Genomic DNA, 8804 nt, shown 5'->3' on the forward strand with positions numbered 1-8804 from the left:
TTTTATTGACTTAATAGAAATATTTTTCTTATTTAATTGAATTGTGGAATCATTTTCAAATTTTTAGTTTCAAAAATCTTTATCCTTTTTCCAGCCTGCTTATTTACCTTGTACTAATCAGATTATGATCATCTACGTGCAATATTGTGGATGCTCTTTGTAAATAAATTCCCTACACTCTCTTGCCAATTTTTTTTTTTATTTTTAATGCTGCAGTGATGTGCACCCTTGAAATTGCCAGTTAATATGACATTCTATGTGTAATTTTTCTGCTCTTGTTGAATGATATAACAATACACTGAACGTTGTGCAATACTCTTAAGATTAGTGCAAAGACTAGATCCAACAGAGCTAAGTAAAGAATCCTCTATATATAGCACGTTATTTATCTAATTTTGAAAATCTATTTTTCACAGAAACAAAATAACGTAAAGATAATTAGCTAATATCTTATCGGGTTTGCACATAAACAAAAAGAACTAACTACTTTTAATGTTCCAAATGGCTATTGTTTGTAGCAAGACTATAAAAAGCCCCAACTACTGCTATTTTTCACTTGATGAAAGCTATTTGGAAATAAAATAGTTAGAAAGGGAGAAAATCAGTCTGAACGTAATAAAATAGTTTAAAAAAAAACGTCAAATCAGTTTTCCAAATAGGAACAGCCCAATCTTTTTTTTAAAAAAAAAATCACATTTTTTAAATTTTTATAATTTATCTTGCAATTATATATTTTTTAAAATTTTAAACTCTCACATTTATTTACTTTTTCCTCTAAAAGTTGATATTTCGAAACAAAAAGTTGTTATTAGACATGTTTCAAAATTTTAAATGCAGAACTTTATTTTGCGTAATATTTTTTATTTTCCTATACATGATCCAATATTCAAAGAAAATAATTCGCAAACAAGCAGCCAACTATCGATATTTAAAGAAAAAGCAGAAAACGTAAAGTGTGTAGAACACATTGCCAACGTAGAAGGCCGGTTTGATCACCAAGCCATGAAACTGCAGGCACCAAGTTGACACCCACATCCGTCACTGCCACCGGCTGCAGAAAACAAAAACCAAAAGAGAGAAACTAGGTCTTCTAAAGTAAGTCTGAGGAAATTCCTACCTCCATCGTGAACTCACATACGATATGAATGATGAAAATTTTCAATTCGTTATGCTTTAAAATAGTGCATTATTTTCCCCATTTGAATAAAAGAGTTCACTAAGTTCAGATAAACTCGTGACATGACATGCGCTGAGAAGTTCTTCCATATTATGGTGTTTCTGTGACTCATCTGTAATGATCTCCGAGATAAGAAGTTCTAGCTCTTTCTGATCAATCACGTCCAAACACCCAAAGTGGCGATGTCTAAATACCTTCAATTTCAACCCACTGGATTTTAACCAAGAAAAAAGGTCCCATGTTTTCCTCATCGTACCACATAGGAACCTCAGTTTTGGACCATGGCTCAATATGTCGATTGATGAAAGAACATTGACAGAATCTTTCCTCTTGAGCATAAAGCATTCGAACCCCGCAACTGATAACATTAGAACAAACTAAAGGATAACCGTTCATATCTTCAGGGTAGAATTCCACGAGAAGCTTACTGTATTTGCCAAACCAATCATCTCTTGTAACATCCACAAAGGGATCATACCCAAAGAATGTATGAGCTGTTCCACAATCCTCTCCCTCCCAATAATTCCTACCATAGCAACCACCAAAATAGCAGTAGAGATCGTTGCAGTCACCATGATCATTTCTGAAATGGTATCTGCATTTAACTTGGAAACCAAGGTCGTTTGTGCTCTGGTTGTTAAAAGCAATAACAGCACACAGGGCAAAACCTAAGAACTCACTATTAGCCCAATGTGAAGGCAGCTGGATTGTCATGGACAATCCCCAACTTTGATGGCTGAACCACTTTGGAATACTACTTCCAGGGAAGCAAAAACCAGATTCCCCTGCTCGCACAGAAGGCATCTGCACCACAAAAATCATGATTTTTAACATGGGAGATGGTCGGTTAAAATAAATAAACATTAGAAGGAGGGGGCGCGGTGTGGTTTGGGGGGAGGAGAGGGACGAGAGAGACCTGATTGTGCAATCTTTTTGAATAAAGCTGAAATTTTGTTAGTGCATATGTCATGATGTCGTGCTTTGCAACTGCATGCAAGTTTCTGCAATTAGTGAAACGGAATTCAAAAATGTTTCCCTCGACTACAGCCAAATCAATTATTGACGCAGATTGGAGTGAGAAACAGTTATCTGCATCTAATTTTGTCAACTGGGGTGGAAGTGCTGTTATTGAACGTAGCGACTTGCAATCCCTCAAACCGAGGTATTGCAGCTCTGTGAGCATTTTGATGCTATAAGTTAGGTCACAAAAAGAGTTTCCACTTAGATCTAATACTTCTAGTGAGAATAAGTAGCCGATGCAGTCGGGCACGTAGGACATCCCACAACCAGTCAGATATAGCTTCCGCAGGTATTGTAAATGTGAACCTGAATTGTCTAGAATTGAGACCAACTCTGCCAATCCTTGAATTCTTTTGCAGTTTCTCAATTCCAAGCTAGAAAGCCCCTTCAAATTTTCAATTGGCGAGGGTAAATTCATTATGGCTGTTCCATCTAAATAGAGGCATCTTAATGATCCCATTGCCTCCAAAATTTCCGGAAAACATTCAAATATGGAGCAGCCTGAGAGAATAAGCTTTTGCAAAGATTTCAACTTACAAATGCAACTTGGAAGAATACAAAACTTTTTGCAATTTTGCATGCTCAATTCAACGAGTTCAGAGCAATACTCGATTGATGATGGAATTTCCTCTATTGCTGTCCCACATAAGAACAACTTCTTTATGCTTTTTGAAACCTCTGGAAACTTGTTTATACTTGAGCAGCCAGAGACAATAAGCTTTTCAAGTGATGCCAACTTAGAAATGGTACAAGGAATATTCTTAAGCCTTTTACAGTTCTTCAGATCCAAACAAGAGAGTTTGGAGAGCTCACCAATTGTCGAGGGGAGTTCTTCTATTCCAGTTTCACTTAAGTACAAGAATTGGATATTAGTTGAAATGTCCGGAAACTTGGTGATAGATGAGCAGCCAGAAAAATTGGTAGTCCGAAGGAATTTCAACAAATGCAAGCTCTCTGGAAGATCCCATAGTTGTTTACAATCCTTCATATTCAATGCAACGAGTCCACTGAGATGCCCAATTGATTTGGGAAGGTGTCCTATTGCAGTCCCATTTAAATTTAAATACGTTATATTCTCTGAAATCTCTGGACACTCCCTAAGATTTGTGCAGCCGGAAAGGTTAAGAGTCTTAAGTGATCTCAATTTAATGCCGCTAGGGAGGCTCACAACACTTGTGCAGCATCTCATACTCAAAAATGTAAGTTTGTCTAGAAACCGAATAGAAGAGGGGACTTCCACCAAGCTAGTGCAGTAATCCAAATTCACTCTTTCAAGATTCTTGGCTTGTGAGAGGTCTGGAAATGTCGTCAAGTGCTCAGAATTACTAAGGCTGATCTCTTCCAAACTCGCAAGATTCTACAAAAAACAATATGATTAAGTACAACAAATTAGCACACACTCACCCTACAATGCATTTTTGACAAGAAGTAGGGAAAGAAAGGGAATTGAGATAAATAATACAGAATACCTGCACTCCTTCCCATAGTTTTTTAACGCAGCTGTTAGGCAAGTTAAGTTGAACAAGATTCTCTGCTTGAAAATTGCGCGTCAGAGAGCTCAGAGGATATCTATCCCAATGAAGATACCTCAACTTAACAGAAAGAAACTTAAGGCCATGAGGCAGATGCACTTTACACTTATTTCCAACTATAGAATTATGGATTTTGAGTAGTCTAAGATTACGCATCCTCTTGAAGGCTTTGGAACTCAAGTCCATTTCTCCGATTTTAGCTGTGTCTAAGAATATTCCCTCAACTTTTTCAGATCCCTGAACATCACAACAAAGAAAAAATAAAGCATAAGTTACACAAATATGCAAAGATGAAGGGGAAAAATATATATATACATATGTATGTATGTACATATGGATATATATCATGCATATGGCTCTCACCAGATCTTTGGTCAACACTTGACAAACATCAGTAGGACTCCACAATCTACTGCGCTTGCCCAACTCTTTAACAGATTCTTGGCGAACAATTTCATGAGCCAATTCTTGCAGCAAGTTATGCATCTCCAACTTGTTTCCTAGGATGGTAATAAGGCATTTATCAACAAGAACACTAATTCCAATGCCTGCTGAGAAACCACAACCATTTAGTATTCTCTTTACAAAGTCAATTTGTTGCCCCTTGAAAAAACATGCAATATCAAGAAATATATTTTTCTCTTCGTCATCTAGCGCATCAAAACTTATTCTCAACATATGAAAAATTTTAGGCTGAGGAATTCTTCCAAATTTATCCAATGCGCTTTCCCAATCTTCTCTCCTTCTGTCAAACAGGAAGGAACCCAAAACTTTAAGTGCCAAGGGGTTTCCTTGAGCATAGTTCACCACCCTAGTTGATAGCTCCAATCTATCAGAAGTGGGATAATTTTTCTTAAAAGCATTCAAACTGAACAATTGAAGAGCTTCATCATTATCTAATCCCTCAACTTCACATATTTCATCAACTCTATTCTTAAGAACATGCCTATCTCTAGATGTCACAATAACTCTACTTCCCAAAGCAAAATCACATCTTCCAATCAGGACTTCTAGCTGATCCACATCATTCAAATCATCAAGGACAAGCAACACCCTTTTGCTGCGGATCCTATCCTGAATGGAAATAGATTCTACATTGAGAGTGACAGTATGTAAATTTTCCTCCTCTAACAATTCAGAAAGAAGCTTTTCTCTTAAACGACCTAGCCCCTCAAATTGTTTTGATTCTTCCCCTATATTCTCAAGAAAAATGCAAGCATCAAATTGATTTGAGAGAGTGTTGAAAATAGCTCTAGCAATAGTTGTTTTACCTATGCCAGCCATACCCCAAATTCCTACAATACGAACACTTGTCAACCCAATGCATAACAAATTTTTAATCAGTCTAATGTGTGAGTCTATTCCAATCAGACCCTTTGAATCTCCTGAGGATGCATGATTCAATTTCCTCAAAATATGTTCCACAACTTCTTTCACAAGTTTAGCTTCAGACCTAATAAAATTAAAAGAGCTGAGACAAAAAGTATAATAAAGAGAAAAAAAAAATTAATGAAAGGTTTCTTCTAAACACACAATTTTACAACAAGAGAATTAACTACATCAAAAGTCCTTATACTGTACACTTATTATCAATAAAGTCCAGATCCTTTTTTTTTTTCCTTTCATCAAGTCCTGAAACCTTGTTAAATTAACACCATTAGTTCTATCCATTAATTAGGTATTGCCGTGTATAAGTCAAATCGCAATTATTTTCTTCCTTTTTTCCCCACATCAGCCTTCTACACAGCAAAAAAATATGAAAAAGGAAAAACATTTATAAGCATATAACAAAATTTTCCTTCATTTGTTTAATCACTCAACAGAAATTTAAAGAGTGAGAAAAGACATACATTTTTTTTTTTGTGTCTAGGTTCCTCATTTGTTTTCTGAAATAAAACACTATTTTTGTTGAGTATAAAGATTTTTTTAGGGGGAAAAATTGTTGTCATTCAATATCCAAAAGACAGTATTGCACATAATTTCTCAATGGTTTAGGAATCATCATCCATGTTTAAAACAAATTTGGAATGTTACAACATATTTTCTTTAACAAAAGTTGATGGTTTTGTTTCAAAATAAACTGAATAAGTACATTTCTAGTCCTCTTTTTCAAAAACTTCCATTTTTGAAATCAAACATTTTAGTTCTTGAATTATGGAATATTAAACATTTTGGTTTCTTAATGAATTAACAAACAAAGTCAAAAGAGAATATATTCTTTTGGTGAAGGAAAGCCATTCTGGTCCACAGAAGGAAATGGATGGCCAGATTTTACACAGATGAAATCTCGGCCACTAAATTTGAATTTAATGGTTTAGATGGGATAAACGTAATAAGTCACATTTATGTAAACCTGACAACAAACACAAGCATGGCACTTGTTTGCTAGCTCAACTCAAGTGGATTTCATGAATTATGACCCACGATTTTACTAACAAAAAAGCTATTTTTGAGTCCATTTGGTGCCCATTCTGTTTTTTGCTTTAAAGGTGAAAAACATGTTATTACAACCATTTGAAAACTAGAAAAGTGGATTTTACTTGTTTTATCTACTTGTTTTCCAACAATTTTTCAGTATCAAGCAAAAAAAACAAAAAATAGACAAAATAATTGATACCAAATAGGGTCTTAGATGTATGTATTTTGCTTTCTATTGTAAAATTAATTGTCAATTACATTTACATTTGCATAAAAATACCACAAAGTTTATTTTATAATATTCCTTTATATTTATGAAACCTTAAAAATGAAAATAAAAAACATATAAAGGAATTGACACATACCTTATCACACGGGAATCCCATCCTGATATACTGGCAACTTTCATCAAGTCAGCCCTCCAATGGGGCATCCTTTCCATTTTCTCCTTAAAGTTCTTTTCAAGCTCAATAAATGCATCTCCAAAGCTGCCACTTAGTCCTTCAACATCAGATGGATCTACATGGTAAAAGATTGGTAAAACCGTCTGACCATAAATTTCCTTCATTCAAGTACCTTCGCCATTTCATCCAAGCACCATGGAGAAGATGCATAATTTTTGGAGAAAATGATTACAGAAATCATTGATTCTTCAATTATTCTCAAAAGACCTGGTGTTATTTCTTCCCCTCTTTCAAGGTCATTGTCTATGAAGGTCTTGATTTTTTTGCGACATAAAGCATCATAGAGATGGCTAGTAAAATTATCACGGGTATCCTCTCCTCTAAAGCTAAGGAACACATCATACTTTCGTTTTCGAGCCATGGAGGAAGATGCCATAATGGACTGTTACAATATACTGGTGACCAAAAAATCACTTCAAGTTGGAATTCAGCAAAGGCTCCCTCGTCTCCTGGGAAACTAAAATAAAGAAATCAACATTAATAACCAGTGAACCAAAAGACAAAGAAAGGAACACAGAAAGAGAGAATAGAAATATGGTCTTGGCGGATCAAATTGGAGCTATTTTATTCAATCCACAATTTATGGAACGAGATTAGCCCATCCAATACAATGCATAGTGGTAACAAAAAAACATCTAAACCAATTGATGTAAATGCAAAAATTCTTAGACACCAATTATATACATAGTAAATTCCCTCAAAAGAATTTGAATCTTCCAACTCTATCAAGAAAGTGTTATATATATATATATATATAGTCATTGTTTTTAAAGCAATTGCATGTAAATACAATCATATATATATATATAAAAAAAAAAAAAAGAAAGATTAAGAGCCAAAAAAATAGAAATATATATTGCTTGCAGTTTGGATCAGTTTATGGTTTTAAATAAGAAAAATTCAATTCAATCTGTAAAAATGCAGTTTGATAAAAAAAAAATTCCAACCCAATCCATCAACACTTATATAATTGCTGTTTAACTATGGATTAACTTGGTTTGAATCAAATTATGCGGTTTAGGCGATTTTTTAACACCCCTAAATATGAGAAAGAATCCCATAGATGACAAGGAATCAACCACTTCCGAACCAGCAAATTCACCTTATGTTTTCCTTTAACATCATTAAACATCTAAATTTGTTTAGTATGATTAAAATAATATTTTTCGTGCCCAATTGTTGTTTGAAACTTTTCTTTCTTTTTTTTCTTAAACTGAAACTTTATATTCCCTTCTACTAAATTCTACAGAGTCTTAACAATTTTCTAATCTGAAACACGATTGATTAAACCCAACTACCCAAGTTCACATCCCTTCCCAAAAAGAATTCCAAGCTCAAACTAAAGTTGAAGTTCAAATCAAAGCCATCAAATGAGAAAGAGAGGAACCCAATATGCATATCGATCAAAAAATGCATAAAGCAAAGAATTAAAATGAATACCTTGATGATTAGAACCTTGATTTACAGTGAAAAGATCATAAAGGCAACATTTTTTTTTTTTTTTTGCTTCGATCAGGTAATAGCGCAAACAAGAAAGAGAGAAAGATAATTCGTCAATCCAATTTGGGTAGTGACTGTCTCTAACTCCGAGAAAGTACTTCCAACCTTCCATCAGCGGAAGAAGGCATTAGGTGCCTCTCACTATCGAACAAAGACTTTGGGAGCAACCTCACAATATTAAACCGAGTAAACGGTCAGCATTATATTATATTATTTTATTTTATTTTATTTTATTTTTGTTAATTACCATTTAGTACTGAGTCGGTATTTATATTTTTAAAATTTAATTTAAACTTAAGTAATATAAGATTTTTTTTATGAATTTTAATATTAATTTTTAAATTATTTATATTAATATAATATTTATTAAATTAAAAAATTATATTTTTATTAATTAATAGTTTCAAGTAAATAACTTTTAAAATGATATATACAATTTTAATTATTATAATTATGAGTAGATGAAAAACAAATTTATACTTTTCTCAATAAAAATTAAATTAATTAAAAATATATAATTTTAATATAATAAATATCTTATCAGTAAAAAAAATTAAAAAATAACCGCTAAATATCACAGAAAATTTTTTATTGAAAATTAAAATTTTTATATTACAAATTAAATTTTAAATATCTCATTACTATATATCCTTAAATTGAGTACCATTTATTTAATTTTTTTAATATATTTTT

The 8804-nt window shown here is 33.2% G+C and overlaps 1 pseudogene; it reads right to left on the reverse strand.

Annotated features, from left to right (window-relative positions):
- Positions 1–1213: 1213 nt before the first annotated feature.
- Positions 1214–8281, reverse strand: LOC131169147 (disease resistance protein RPV1-like; annotated as a pseudogene).
- Positions 8282–8804: the final 523 nt, after the last annotated feature.

The sequence above is a fragment of the Hevea brasiliensis genome, unplaced genomic scaffold, assembly GCF_030052815.1.
Source record: "Hevea brasiliensis isolate MT/VB/25A 57/8 unplaced genomic scaffold, ASM3005281v1 Scaf166, whole genome shotgun sequence".
NCBI classification, from domain to species: Eukaryota; Viridiplantae; Streptophyta; class Magnoliopsida; order Malpighiales; family Euphorbiaceae; genus Hevea; species Hevea brasiliensis.